Source organism: Carassius carassius, chromosome 23, assembly GCF_963082965.1.
Source record: "Carassius carassius chromosome 23, fCarCar2.1, whole genome shotgun sequence".
Classification (NCBI taxonomy): Eukaryota; Metazoa; Chordata; class Actinopteri; order Cypriniformes; family Cyprinidae; genus Carassius; species Carassius carassius.
The window spans coordinates 693379-705000 of NC_081777.1; the positions used below are offsets into that span (position 1 = coordinate 693379).

At 40.0% G+C, this 11622-nt stretch overlaps 24 non-coding genes across 24 annotated transcripts; 14 read left to right on the forward strand and 10 right to left on the reverse strand.

Annotated features, from left to right (window-relative positions):
* The first annotated feature begins 575 nt into the window (after positions 1-575).
* trnaw-cca (transfer RNA tryptophan (anticodon CCA)) lies at positions 576-647 on the forward strand. The gene has a single exon. It is a non-coding gene; the product is annotated as a tRNA-Trp (tRNA).
* Positions 648-868: 221 nt separating this feature from the next.
* trnay-gua (transfer RNA tyrosine (anticodon GUA)) lies at positions 869-955 on the reverse strand. Its single transcript is given in 2 exon segments — positions 869-904; positions 919-955. It is a non-coding gene; the product is annotated as a tRNA-Tyr (tRNA).
* Positions 956-1251: 296 nt separating this feature from the next.
* On the forward strand, positions 1252-1323 carry trnaw-cca (transfer RNA tryptophan (anticodon CCA)). Its single transcript has one exon. It is a non-coding gene; the product is annotated as a tRNA-Trp (tRNA).
* Positions 1324-1795: 472 nt separating this feature from the next.
* trnaw-cca (transfer RNA tryptophan (anticodon CCA)) lies at positions 1796-1867 on the forward strand. Its single transcript has one exon. It is a non-coding gene; the product is annotated as a tRNA-Trp (tRNA).
* Positions 1868-2471: 604 nt separating this feature from the next.
* Positions 2472-2543, forward strand: trnaw-cca (transfer RNA tryptophan (anticodon CCA)). The gene has a single exon. It is a non-coding gene; the product is annotated as a tRNA-Trp (tRNA).
* Positions 2544-2764: 221 nt separating this feature from the next.
* Positions 2765-2851, reverse strand: trnay-gua (transfer RNA tyrosine (anticodon GUA)). Its single transcript is given in 2 exon segments — positions 2765-2800; positions 2815-2851. It is a non-coding gene; the product is annotated as a tRNA-Tyr (tRNA).
* A 296-nt stretch (positions 2852-3147) lies between these two features.
* trnaw-cca (transfer RNA tryptophan (anticodon CCA)) lies at positions 3148-3219 on the forward strand. The gene has a single exon. It is a non-coding gene; the product is annotated as a tRNA-Trp (tRNA).
* Positions 3220-4116: 897 nt separating this feature from the next.
* On the reverse strand, positions 4117-4203 carry trnay-gua (transfer RNA tyrosine (anticodon GUA)). Its single transcript is given in 2 exon segments — positions 4117-4152; positions 4167-4203. It is a non-coding gene; the product is annotated as a tRNA-Tyr (tRNA).
* A 297-nt stretch (positions 4204-4500) lies between these two features.
* Positions 4501-4572, forward strand: trnaw-cca (transfer RNA tryptophan (anticodon CCA)). The gene has a single exon. It is a non-coding gene; the product is annotated as a tRNA-Trp (tRNA).
* A 221-nt stretch (positions 4573-4793) lies between these two features.
* Positions 4794-4880, reverse strand: trnay-gua (transfer RNA tyrosine (anticodon GUA)). Its single transcript is given in 2 exon segments — positions 4794-4829; positions 4844-4880. It is a non-coding gene; the product is annotated as a tRNA-Tyr (tRNA).
* Positions 4881-5176: 296 nt separating this feature from the next.
* On the forward strand, positions 5177-5248 carry trnaw-cca (transfer RNA tryptophan (anticodon CCA)). Its single transcript has one exon. It is a non-coding gene; the product is annotated as a tRNA-Trp (tRNA).
* Positions 5249-5720: 472 nt separating this feature from the next.
* Positions 5721-5792, forward strand: trnaw-cca (transfer RNA tryptophan (anticodon CCA)). Its single transcript has one exon. It is a non-coding gene; the product is annotated as a tRNA-Trp (tRNA).
* Positions 5793-6396: 604 nt separating this feature from the next.
* trnaw-cca (transfer RNA tryptophan (anticodon CCA)) lies at positions 6397-6468 on the forward strand. Its single transcript has one exon. It is a non-coding gene; the product is annotated as a tRNA-Trp (tRNA).
* Positions 6469-6689: 221 nt separating this feature from the next.
* trnay-gua (transfer RNA tyrosine (anticodon GUA)) lies at positions 6690-6776 on the reverse strand. Its single transcript is given in 2 exon segments — positions 6690-6725; positions 6740-6776. It is a non-coding gene; the product is annotated as a tRNA-Tyr (tRNA).
* A 296-nt stretch (positions 6777-7072) lies between these two features.
* On the forward strand, positions 7073-7144 carry trnaw-cca (transfer RNA tryptophan (anticodon CCA)). Its single transcript has one exon. It is a non-coding gene; the product is annotated as a tRNA-Trp (tRNA).
* Positions 7145-8041: 897 nt separating this feature from the next.
* trnay-gua (transfer RNA tyrosine (anticodon GUA)) lies at positions 8042-8128 on the reverse strand. Its single transcript is given in 2 exon segments — positions 8042-8077; positions 8092-8128. It is a non-coding gene; the product is annotated as a tRNA-Tyr (tRNA).
* A 297-nt stretch (positions 8129-8425) lies between these two features.
* Positions 8426-8497, forward strand: trnaw-cca (transfer RNA tryptophan (anticodon CCA)). The gene has a single exon. It is a non-coding gene; the product is annotated as a tRNA-Trp (tRNA).
* A 221-nt stretch (positions 8498-8718) lies between these two features.
* trnay-gua (transfer RNA tyrosine (anticodon GUA)) lies at positions 8719-8805 on the reverse strand. Its single transcript is given in 2 exon segments — positions 8719-8754; positions 8769-8805. It is a non-coding gene; the product is annotated as a tRNA-Tyr (tRNA).
* Positions 8806-9101: 296 nt separating this feature from the next.
* On the forward strand, positions 9102-9174 carry trnaw-cca (transfer RNA tryptophan (anticodon CCA)). The gene has a single exon. It is a non-coding gene; the product is annotated as a tRNA-Trp (tRNA).
* A 221-nt stretch (positions 9175-9395) lies between these two features.
* Positions 9396-9482, reverse strand: trnay-gua (transfer RNA tyrosine (anticodon GUA)). Its single transcript is given in 2 exon segments — positions 9396-9431; positions 9446-9482. It is a non-coding gene; the product is annotated as a tRNA-Tyr (tRNA).
* A 589-nt stretch (positions 9483-10071) lies between these two features.
* Positions 10072-10158, reverse strand: trnay-gua (transfer RNA tyrosine (anticodon GUA)). The gene is given in 2 exon segments: positions 10072-10107; positions 10122-10158. It is a non-coding gene; the product is annotated as a tRNA-Tyr (tRNA).
* Positions 10159-10455: 297 nt separating this feature from the next.
* trnaw-cca (transfer RNA tryptophan (anticodon CCA)) lies at positions 10456-10527 on the forward strand. The gene has a single exon. It is a non-coding gene; the product is annotated as a tRNA-Trp (tRNA).
* A 221-nt stretch (positions 10528-10748) lies between these two features.
* trnay-gua (transfer RNA tyrosine (anticodon GUA)) lies at positions 10749-10835 on the reverse strand. The gene is given in 2 exon segments: positions 10749-10784; positions 10799-10835. It is a non-coding gene; the product is annotated as a tRNA-Tyr (tRNA).
* Positions 10836-11131: 296 nt separating this feature from the next.
* Positions 11132-11203, forward strand: trnaw-cca (transfer RNA tryptophan (anticodon CCA)). The gene has a single exon. It is a non-coding gene; the product is annotated as a tRNA-Trp (tRNA).
* Positions 11204-11622: the final 419 nt, after the last annotated feature.

Sequence of the window (11622 nt, forward strand, 5' to 3'; positions counted from 1 at the left end):
AGTCAAATGTTTTAATTCAGCTATGTTTTCATAATTATTGAAGCGTGTAAAAAAGAAGCCTCTGATATGACAAATGCTACTTCCACTGTGTAAAGTGTTATATTTGTATCTTGATCTATTGGCTTTTTTCAACGGGCAATACGAAATCTAAAGGAAATGTAAAAATATTTGTGCTGAGTTTAAAATAACACTCCTTCGGGCCGGAATCGAACCAGCGACCTAAAGATACCCAACAACTCGTCTACAGTCCTTCGCTCTACCAGCTGAGCTATCGAAGGATGGGAAATGTGCAAGGCACCAAAACTTTCCAAGAAATTCAGAAATCCTTAACTTTTAAAGGTTATTGGGAAAAATTAGGCTGCTTTTTGTGATGAAGGCTTCAAGGGCCGTACAAAGGACAACAACTCATCTACAGTCATCTGATCTAGCGGCTGAGTTATCAAAGAATGGGAAAAGCTTAAGGCACCAAAAGTTGGCAAGAAATTCAGAAATCCTTACCTCTTGAGGTTATTGGGGAAAATTAGGCAGCTTTATGTGATGAATGAGTCCAAAGGAAGCAACAATTTGACTTCGAAGACCTCGTGGCACAACGGTAGCGCGTCTGACTCCAGATCAGAAGGTTGTGTGTTCAAATCACGTTGGGGTCAAGCCATCTCCTCTTACCATTAAAAGTATGAAGTCAAATGTTTTAATTCAGCTATGTTTTCATAATTATTGAAGCATCTAAAAAAGAAGCCTCTGATATGACAAATGCTCCTTCCACTGTGTAAAGTTTTATATTTGTATCTTGATCTATTGGCTTTTTTCAACGGGCAATACGAAATCTAAAGGAAATGTAAAAATATTTGTGTTGAGTTTAAAATCACACTCCTTCGAGCCGGAATCGAACCAGCGACCTAAGGATACCCAACAACTCATCTACAGTCCTTCGCTCTACCAGCTGAGCTATCGAAGGATGGGAAATGTGCAAGGCACCAAAACTGTCCAAGAAATTCAGAAATCCTTAACTTTTGAGGTTATTGGGAAAAATTAGGCTGCTTTTTGTGGTGAATGCTTCAAGGGCCGTACAAAGGACAACAACTCATCTACAGTCATCTGATCTACCGGCTGAGTTATCAAAGGATGGGAAAAGCTTAAGGCACCAAAAGTTGGCAAGAAATTCAGAAATCCTTACCTCTTTAGGTTATTGGGGAAAATTAGGCAGCTTTATGTGGTGGATTAGTCCAAAGGAAGCAACAACTTGACTTCGAAGACCTTGTGGCGCAATGGTAGCGTGTCTGACTCCAGATCAGAAGGTTGCGTGTTCAAATCATGTCGGGGTCAAGCCATCTCCTCTTTCCATTAAAAGTATGAAGTCAAATGTTTTAATTCAGCTATGTTTTCATAATTATTGAAGAGTGTAATAAAGAAGCCTCTGATATGACAAATGCTCCTTCCACTGTGTAAAGTGTTATATTTGTATCTTGATCTATTGGCTTTTTTCAACGGGCAATACGAAATCTAAAGGAAATGTAAAAATATTTGTGCTGAGTTTAAAATCACACTCCTTCGAGCCGGAATCAAACCAGCGACCTAAGGATACCCAACAACTCATCTAGAGTCCTCCACTCTACCAGCTGAGCTATCTAATGATGGAAAATGTGCAAGGCACCAAAACTTTCCAAGAAATTCAGAAATCCTTAACTTTTGAGGTTATTGGGAAAAATTAGGCTGCTTTTTGTGATGAATGCTTCAAGGGCCGTACAAAGGACAACAACTCATCTTAGTCCAATGGAAGCAACAACTTGACATCGAAGACCTCGTGGCGCAATGGTAGCGTGTCTGACTCCAGATCAGAAGGTTGCGTGTTCAAATCATGTCGGGGTCAAGCCATCTCCTCTTTCCATTAAAAGTATGAAGTCAAATGTTTTAATTCAGCTATGTTTTCATAATTATTGAAGCGTGTAATAAAGAAGCCTCCGATATGACAAATGCTCCTTCCACTGTGAAAAGTGTTATATTTGTATCTTGATCTATTGGCTTTTTTCAACGGGCAATACGAAATCTAAAGGAAATGTAAAAATATTTGTGCTGAGTTTAAAATCACACTCCTTCGAGCCGGAATCAAACCGGCGACCTAAGGATACCCAACAACTCATCTAGAGTCCTCCACTCTACCAGCTGAGCTATCTAATGATGGAAAATGTGCAAGGCACCAAAACTTTCCAAGAAATTCAGAAATCCTTAACTTTTGAGGTTACTGGGAAAAATTAGGCTGCTTTTTGTGGTGAATGCTTCAAGAGCCGTACAAAGGACAACAACTCATCTACAGTCATCTGATCTACCGGCTGAGTTATCAAAGGATGGGAAAAGCTTAAGGCACCAAAAGTTGGCAAGAAATTCAGAAATCCTTACCTCTTGAGGTTATTGGGGAAAATTAGGCAGCTTTATGTGATGAATGAGTCCAAAGGAAGCAACAATTTGACTTCGAAGACCTCGTGGCGCAACTGTAGCGCGTCTGACTCCAGTTCAGAAGGTTGCGTGTTCAAATCACGTCGGGGTCAAGCCATCTCCTCTTACCATTAAAAGTATGAAGTCAAATGTTTTAATTCAGCTATGTTTTCATAATTATTGAAGCATCTAAAAAAGAAGCCTCTGATATGACAAATGCTCCTTCCACTGTGTAAAGTTTTATATTTGTATCTTGATCTATTGGCTTTTTTCAACGGGCAATACGAAATCTAAAGGAAATGTAAAAATATTTGTGCTGAGTTTAAAATAACACTCCTTCGAGCCGGAATCGAACCAGCGACCTAAGGATAACCAACAACTCGTCTACAGTCCTCCGCTCTACCAGCTGAGCTATCGAAGGATGGGAAATGTGCAAGGCACCAAAACTTTCCAAGAAATTCAGAAATCCTTAACTTTTGAGGTTACTGGGAAAAATTAGGCTGCTTTTAATGGTGAATGCTTCAAGAGCCGTACAAAGGACAACAACTCATCTACAGTCATCTGATCTACCGGCTGAGTTATCAAAGGATGGGAAAAGCTTAAGGCACCAAAAGTTGGCAAGACATTCAGAAATCCTTACCTCTTGAGGTTATTGGGGAAAATTAGGCAGCTTTATGTGGTGAATGAGTACAAAGGAAGCAACAATTTGACTTCGAAGACCTCGTGGCGCAATGGTAGCGTGTCTGACTCCAGATCAGAAGGTTGCGTGTTCAAATCATGTCGGGGTCAAGCCATCTCCTCTTTCCATTAAAAGTATGAAGTCAAATGTTTTAATTCAGCTATGTTTTCATAATTATTGAAGCGTGTAATAAAGAAGCCTCTGATATGACAAATGCTCCTTCCACTGTGTAAAGTGTTATATTTGTATCTTGATCTATTGGCTCTTTTCAACGGGCAATACGAAATCTAAAGGAAATGTAAAAATATTTGTGCTGAGTTTAAAATCACACTCCTTCGAGCCGGAATCGAACCAGCAACCTAAGGATACCCAACAACTCATCTAGAGTCCTCCACTCTACCAGCTGAGCTATCTAATGATGGGAAATGTGCAAGGCACCAAAACTTTCCAAGAAATTCAGAAATCCTTAACTTTTGAGGTTACTGGGAAAAATTAGGCTGCTTTTAATGGTGAATGCTTCAAGAGCCGTACAAAGGACAACAACTCATCTACAGTCATCTGATCTACCGGCTGAGTTATCAAAGGATGGGAAAAGCTTAAGGCACCAAAAGTTGGCAAGACATTCAGAAATCCTTACCTCTTGAGGTTATTGGGGAAAATTAGGCAGCTTTATGTGGTGAATGAGTACAAAGGAAGCAACAACTTGACTTTGAAGACCTAGTGGCGCAACGGTAGCGCGTCTGACTCCAGATCAGAAGGTTGTGTGTTGAAATCATGTCGGGGTCAAGCCATCTCCTCTTTCCATTAAAAGTATGAAGTCAAATGTTTTAATTCAGCTATGTTTTCATAATTATTGAAGCGTGTAAAAAAGAAGCCTCTGATATGACAAATGCTACTTCCACTGTGTAAAGTGTTATATTTGTATCTTGATCTATTGGCTTTTTTCAACGGGCAATACGAAATCTAAAGGAAATGTAAAAATATTTGTGCTGAGTTTAAAATAACACTCCTTCAAGCCGGAATCGAACCAGCGACCTAAGGATACCCAACAACTCGTCTACAGTCCTCCGCTCTGCCAGCTGAGCTATCGAAGGATGGGAAATGTGCAAGGCACCAAAACTTTCCAAGAAATTCAGAAATCCTTAACTTTTAAAGGTTATTGGGAAAAATTAGGCTGCTTTTTGTGATGAATGCTTCAAGGGCCGTACAAAGGACAACAACTCATCTACAGTCATCTGATCTAGCGGCTGAGTTATCAAAGGATGGGAAAAGCTTAAGGCACCAAAAGTTGGCAAGAAATTCAGAAATCCTTACCTCTTGAGGTTATTGGGGAAAATTAGGCAGCTTTATGTGATGAATGAGTCCAAAGGAAGCAACAATTTGACTTCGAAGACCTCGTGGCACAACGGTAGCGCGTCTGACTCCAGATCAGAAGGTTGCGTGTTCAAATCACGTTGGGGTCAAGCCATCTCCTCTTACCATTAAAAGTATGAAGTCAAATGTTTTAATTCAGCTATGTTTTCATAATTATTGAAGCATCTAAAAAAGAAGCCTCTGATATGACAAATGCTCCTTCCACTGTGTAAAGTTTTATATTTGTATCTTGATCTATTGGCTTTTTTCAACGGGCAATACGAAATCTAAAGGAAATGTAAAAATATTTGTGTTGAGTTTAAAATCACACTCCTTCGAGCCGGAATCGAACCAGCGACCTAAGGATACCCAACAACTCATCTACAGTCCTTCGCTCTACCAGCTGAGCTATCGAAGGATGGGAAATGTGCAAGGCACCAAAACTGTCCAAGAAATTCAGAAATCCTTAACTTTTGAGGTTATTGGGAAAAATTAGGCTGCTTTTTGTGGTGAATGCTTCAAGGGCCGTACAAAGGACAACAACTCATCTACAGTCATCTGATCTACCGGCTGAGTTATCAAAGGATGGGAAAAGCTTAAGGCACCAAAAGTTGGCAAGAAATTCAGAAATCCTTACCTCTTTAGGTTATTGGGGAAAATTAGGCAGCTTTATGTGGTGGATTAGTCCAAAGGAAGCAACAACTTGACTTCGAAGACCTTGTGGCGCAATGGTAGCGTGTCTGACTCCAGATCAGAAGGTTGCGTGTTCAAATCATGTCGGGGTCAAGCCATCTCCTCTTTCCATTAAAAGTATGAAGTCAAATGTTTTAATTCAGCTATGTTTTCATAATTATTGAAGAGTGTAATAAAGAAGCCTCTGATATGACAAATGCTCCTTCCACTGTGTAAAGTGTTATATTTGTATCTTGATCTATTGGCTTTTTTCAACGGGCAATACGAAATCTAAAGGAAATGTAAAAATATTTGTGCTGAGTTTAAAATCACACTCCTTCGAGCCGGAATCAAACCAGCGACCTAAGGATACCCAACAACTCATCTAGAGTCCTCCACTCTACCAGCTGAGCTATCTAATGATGGAAAATGTGCAAGGCACCAAAACTTTCCAAGAAATTCAGAAATCCTTAACTTTTGAGGTTATTGGGAAAAATTAGGCTGCTTTTTGTGATGAATGCTTCAAGGGCCGTACAAAGGACAACAACTCATCTTAGTCCAATGGAAGCAACAACTTGACATCGAAGACCTCGTGGCGCAATGGTAGCGTGTCTGACTCCAGATCAGAAGGTTGCGTGTTCAAATCATGTCGGGGTCAAGCCATCTCCTCTTTCCATTAAAAGTATGAAGTCAAATGTTTTAATTCAGCTATGTTTTCATAATTATTGAAGCGTGTAATAAAGAAGCCTCCGATATGACAAATGCTCCTTCCACTGTGTAAAGTGTTATATTTGTATCTTGATCTATTGGCTTTTTTCAACGGGCAATACGAAATCTAAAGGAAATGTAAAAATATTTGTGCTGAGTTTAAAATCACACTCCTTCGAGCCGGAATCAAACCGGCGACCTAAGGATACCCAACAACTCATCTAGAGTCCTCCACTCTACCAGCTGAGCTATCTAATGATGGAAAATGTGCAAGGCACCAAAACTTTCCAAGAAATTCAGAAATCCTTAACTTTTGAGGTTACTGGGAAAAATTAGGCTGCTTTTTGTGGTGAATGCTTCAAGAGCCGTACAAAGGACAACAACTCATCTACAGTCATCTGATCTACCGGCTGAGTTATCAAAGGATGGGAAAAGCTTAAGGCACCAAAAGTTGGCAAGAAATTCAGAAATCCTTACCTCTTGAGGTTATTGGGGAAAATTAGGCAGCTTTATGTGATGAATGAGTCCAAAGGAAGCAACAATTTGACTTCGAAGACCTCGTGGCGCAACTGTAGCGCGTCTGACTCCAGTTCAGAAGGTTGCGTGTTCAAATCACGTCGGGGTCAAGCCATCTCCTCTTACCATTAAAAGTATGAAGTCAAATGTTTTAATTCAGCTATGTTTTCATAATTATTGAAGCATCTAAAAAAGAAGCCTCTGATATGACAAATGCTCCTTCCACTGTGTAAAGTTTTATATTTGTATCTTGATCTATTGGCTTTTTTCAACGGGCAATACGAAATCTAAAGGAAATGTAAAAATATTTGTGCTGAGTTTAAAATAACACTCCTTCGAGCCGGAATCGAACCAGCGACCTAAGGATAACCAACAACTCGTCTACAGTCCTCCGCTCTACCAGCTGAGCTATCGAAGGATGGGAAATGTGCAAGGCACCAAAACTTTCCAAGAAATTCAGAAATCCTTAACTTTTGAGGTTACTGGGAAAAATTAGGCTGCTTTTAATGGTGAATGCTTCAAGAGCCGTACAAAGGACAACAACTCATCTACAGTCATCTGATCTACCGGCTGAGTTATCAAAGGATGGGAAAAGCTTAAGGCACCAAAAGTTGGCAAGACATTCAGAAATCCTTACCTCTTGAGGTTATTGGGGAAAATTAGGCAGCTTTATGTGGTGAATGAGTACAAAGGAAGCAACAATTTGACTTCGAAGACCTCGTGGCGCAATGGTAGCGTGTCTGACTCCAGATCAGAAGGTTGCGTGTTCAAATCATGTCGGGGTCAAGCCATCTCCTCTTTCCATTAAAAGTATGAAGTCAAATGTTTTAATTCAGCTATGTTTTCATAATTATTGAAGCGTGTAATAAAGAAGCCTCTGATATGACAAATGCTCCTTCCACTGTGTAAAGTGTTATATTTGTATCTTGATCTATTGGCTCTTTTCAACGGGCAATACGAAATCTAAAGGAAATGTAAAAATATTTGTGCTGAGTTTAAAATCACACTCCTTCGAGCCGGAATCGAACCAGCAACCTAAGGATACCCAACAACTCATCTAGAGTCCTCCACTCTACCAGCTGAGCTATCTAATGATGGGAAATGTGCAAGGCACCAAAACTTTCCAAGAAATTCAGAAATCCTTAACTTTTGAGGTTACTGGGAAAAATTAGGCTGCTTTTAATGGTGAATGCTTCAAGAGCCGTACAAAGGACAACAACTCATCTACAGTCATCTGATCTACCGGCTGAGTTATCAAAGGATGGGAAAAGCTTAAGGCACCAAAAGTTGGCAAGACATTCAGAAATCCTTACCTCTTGAGGTTATTGGGGAAAATTAGGCAGCTTTATGTGGTGAATGAGTACAAAGGAAGCAACAACTTGACTTTGAAGACCTAGTGGCGCAACGGTAGCGCGTCTGACTCCAGATCAGAAGGTTGTGTGTTGAAATCATGTCGGGGTCAAGCCATCTCCTCTTTCCATTAAAAGTATGAAGTCAAATGTTTTAATTCAGCTATGTTTTCATAATTATTGAAGCGTGTAAAAAAGAAGCCTCTGATATGACAAATGCTACTTCCACTGTGTAAAGTGTTATATTTGTATCTTGATCTATTGGCTTTTTTCAACGGGCAATACGAAATCTAAAGGAAATGTAAAAATATTTGTGCTGAGTTTAAAATAACACTCCTTCAAGCCGGAATCGAACCAGCGACCTAAGGATACCCAACAACTCGTCTACAGTCCTCCGCTCTGCCAGCTGAGCTATCGAAGGATGGGAAATGTGCAAGGCACCAAAACTTTCCAAGAAATTCAGAAATCCTTAACTTTTAAAGGTTATTGGGAAAAATTAGGCTGCTTTTTGTGATGAATGCTTCAAGGGCCGTACAAAGGACAACAACTCATCTACAGTCATCTGATCTAGCGGCTGAGTTATCAAAGGATGGGAAAAGCTTAAGGCACCAAAAGTTGGCAAGAAATTCAGAAATCCTTACCTCTTGAGGTTATTGGGGAAAATTAGGCAGCTTTATGTGATGAATGAGTCCAAAAGAAGCAACAATTTGACTTCGAAGACCTCGTGGCGCAACGGTAGCGCGTCTGACTCCAGATCAGAAGGTTGCGTGTTCAAATCACGTCGGGGTCAAGCCATCTCCTCTTACCATTAAAAGTATGAAGTCAAATGTTTTAATTCAGCTATGTTTTCATAATTATTGAAGCATCTAAAAAAGAAGCCTCTGATATGACAAATGCTCCTTCCACTGTGTAAAGTGTTATATTTGTATCTTGATCTATTGGCTTTTTTCAACGGGCAATACGAAATCTAAAGGAAATGTAAAAATATTTGTGTTGAGTTTAAAATCACACTCCTTCGAGCCGGAATCGAACCAGCGACCTAAGGATACCCAACAACTCATCTACAGTCCTTCGCTCTACCAGCTGAGCTATCGAAGGATGGGAAATGTGCAAGGCACCAAAACTGTCCAAGAAATTCAGAAATCCTTAACTTTTGAGGTTATTGGGAAAAATTAGGCTGCTTTTTGTGGTGAATGCTTCAAGGGCCGTACAAAGGACAACAACTCATCTACAGTCATCTGATCTACCGGCTGAGTTATCAAAGGATGGGAAAAGCTTAAGGCACCAAAAGTTGGCAAGAAATTCAGAAATCCTTACCTCTTGAGGTTATTGGGGAAAATTAGGCAGCTTTATGTGGTGGATTAGTCCAAAGGAAGCAACAACTTGACTTCGAAGACCTCGTGGCGCAATGGTAGCGTGTCTGACTCCAGATCAGAAGGTTGCGTGTTCAAATCATGTCAGGGGTCAAGCCATCTCCTCTTTCCATTAAAAGTATGAAGTCAAATGTTTTAATTCAGCTATGTTTTCATAATTATTGAAGCGTGTAAAAAAGAAGCCTCTGATATGACAAATGCTACTTCCACTGTGTAAAGTGTTATATTTGTATCTTGATCTATTGGCTTTTTTCAACGGGCAATACGAAATCTAAAGGAAATGTAAAAATATTTGTGCTGAGTTTAAAATAACACTCCTTCGAGCCGGAATCGAACCAGCGACCTAAGGATACCCAACAACTCGTCTACAGTCCTCCGCTCTACCAGCTGAGCTATCGAATGATGGGAAATGTGCAAGGCACCAAAACTTTCCAAGAAATTCAGAAATCCTTAACTTTTGAGGTTACTGGGAAAAATTAGGCTGCTTTTAATGGTGAATGCTTCAAGAGCCGTACAAAGGACAACAACTCATCTACAGTCATCTGATCTACCGGCTGAGTTATCAAAGGATGGGAAAAGCTTAAGGCACCAAAAGTTGGCAAGACATTCAGAAATCCTTACCTCTTGAGGTTATTGGGGAAAATTAGGCAGCTTTATGTGGTGAATGAGTACAAAAGAAGCAACAACTTGACTTTGAAGACCTAGTGGCGCAACGGTAGCGCGTCTGACTCCAGATCAGAAGGTTGTGTGTTGAAATCATGTCGGGGTCAAGCCATCTCCTCTTTCCATTAAAAGTATGAAGTCAAATGTTTTAATTCAGCTATGTTTTCATAATTATTGAAGCGTGTAAAAAAGAAGCCTCTGATATGACAAATGCTACTTCCACTGTGTAAAGTGTTATATTTGTATCTTGATCTATTGGCTTTTTTCAACGGGCAATACGAAATCTAAAGGAAATGTAAAAATATTTGTGCTGAGTTTAAAATAACACTCCTTCGGGCCGGAATCGAACCAGCGACCTAAGGATACCCAACAACTCGTCTACAGTCCTTCGCTCTACCAGCTGAGCTATCGAAGGATGGGAAATGTGCAAGGCACCAAAACTTTCCAAGAAATTCAGAAATCCTTAACTTTTAAAGGTTATTGGGAAAAATTAGGCTGCTTTTTGTGATGAAGGCTTCAAGGGCCGTACAAAGGACAACAACTCATCTACAGTCATCTGATCTAGCGGCTGAGTTATCAAAGAATGGGAAAAGCTTAAGGCACCAAAAGTTGGCAAGAAATTCAGAAATCCTTACCTCTTGAGGTTATTGGGGAAAATTAGGCAGCTTTATGTGATGAATGAGTCCAAAGGAAGCAACAATTTGACTTCGAAGACCCCGTGGCACAACGGTAGCGCGTCTGACTCCAGATCAGAAGGTTGCGTGTTCAAATCACGTTGGGGTTAAGCCATCTCCTCTTACCATTAAAAGTATGAAGTCAAATGTTTTAATTCAGCTATGTTTTCATAATTATTGAAGCATCTAAAAAAGAAGCCTCTGATATGACAAATGCTCCTTCCACTGTGTAAAGTTTTATATTTGTATCTTGATCTATTGGCTTTTTTCAACGGGCAATACGAAATCTAAAGGAAATGTAAAAATATTTGTGTTGAGTTTAAAATCACACTCCTTCGAGCCGGAATCGAACCAGCGACCTAAGGATACCCAACAACTCATCTACAGTCCTTCGCTCTACCAGCTGAGCTATCGAAGGATGGGAAATGTGCAAGGCACCAAAACTGTCCAAGAAATTCAGAAATCCTTAACTTTTGAGGTTATTGGGAAAAATTAGGCTGCTTTTTGTGGTGAATGCTTCAAGGGCCGTACAAAGGACAACAACTCATCTACAGTCATCTGATCTACCGGCTGAGTTATCAAAGGATGGGAAAAGCTTAAGGCACCAAAAGTTGGCAAGAAATTCAGAAATCCTTACCTCTTTAGGTTATTGGGGAAAATTAGGCAGCTTTATGTGGTGGATTAGTCCAAAGGAAGCAACAACTTGACTTCGAAGACCTTGTGGCGCAATGGTAGCGTGTCTGACTCCAGATCAGAAGGTTGCGTGTTCAAATCATGTCGGGGTCAAGCCATCTCCTCTTTCCATTAAAAGTATGAAGTCAAATGTTTTAATTCAGCTATGTTTTCATAATTATTGAAGAGTGTAATAAAGAAGCCTCTGATATGACAAATGCTCCTTCCACTGTGTAAAGTGTTATATTTGTATCTTGATCTATTGGCTTTTTTCAACGGGCAATACGAAATCTAAAGGAAATGTAAAAATATTTGTGCTGAGTTTAAAATCACACTCCTTCGAGCCGGAATCAAACCAGCAACCTAAGGATACCCAACAACTCATCTAGAGTCCTCCACTCTACCAGCTGAGCTATCTAATGATGGAAAATGTGCAAGGCACCAAAACTTTCCAAGAAATTCAGAAATCCTTAACTTTTGAGGTTATTGGGAAAAATTAGGCTGCTTTTTGTGATGAATGCTTCAAGGGCCGT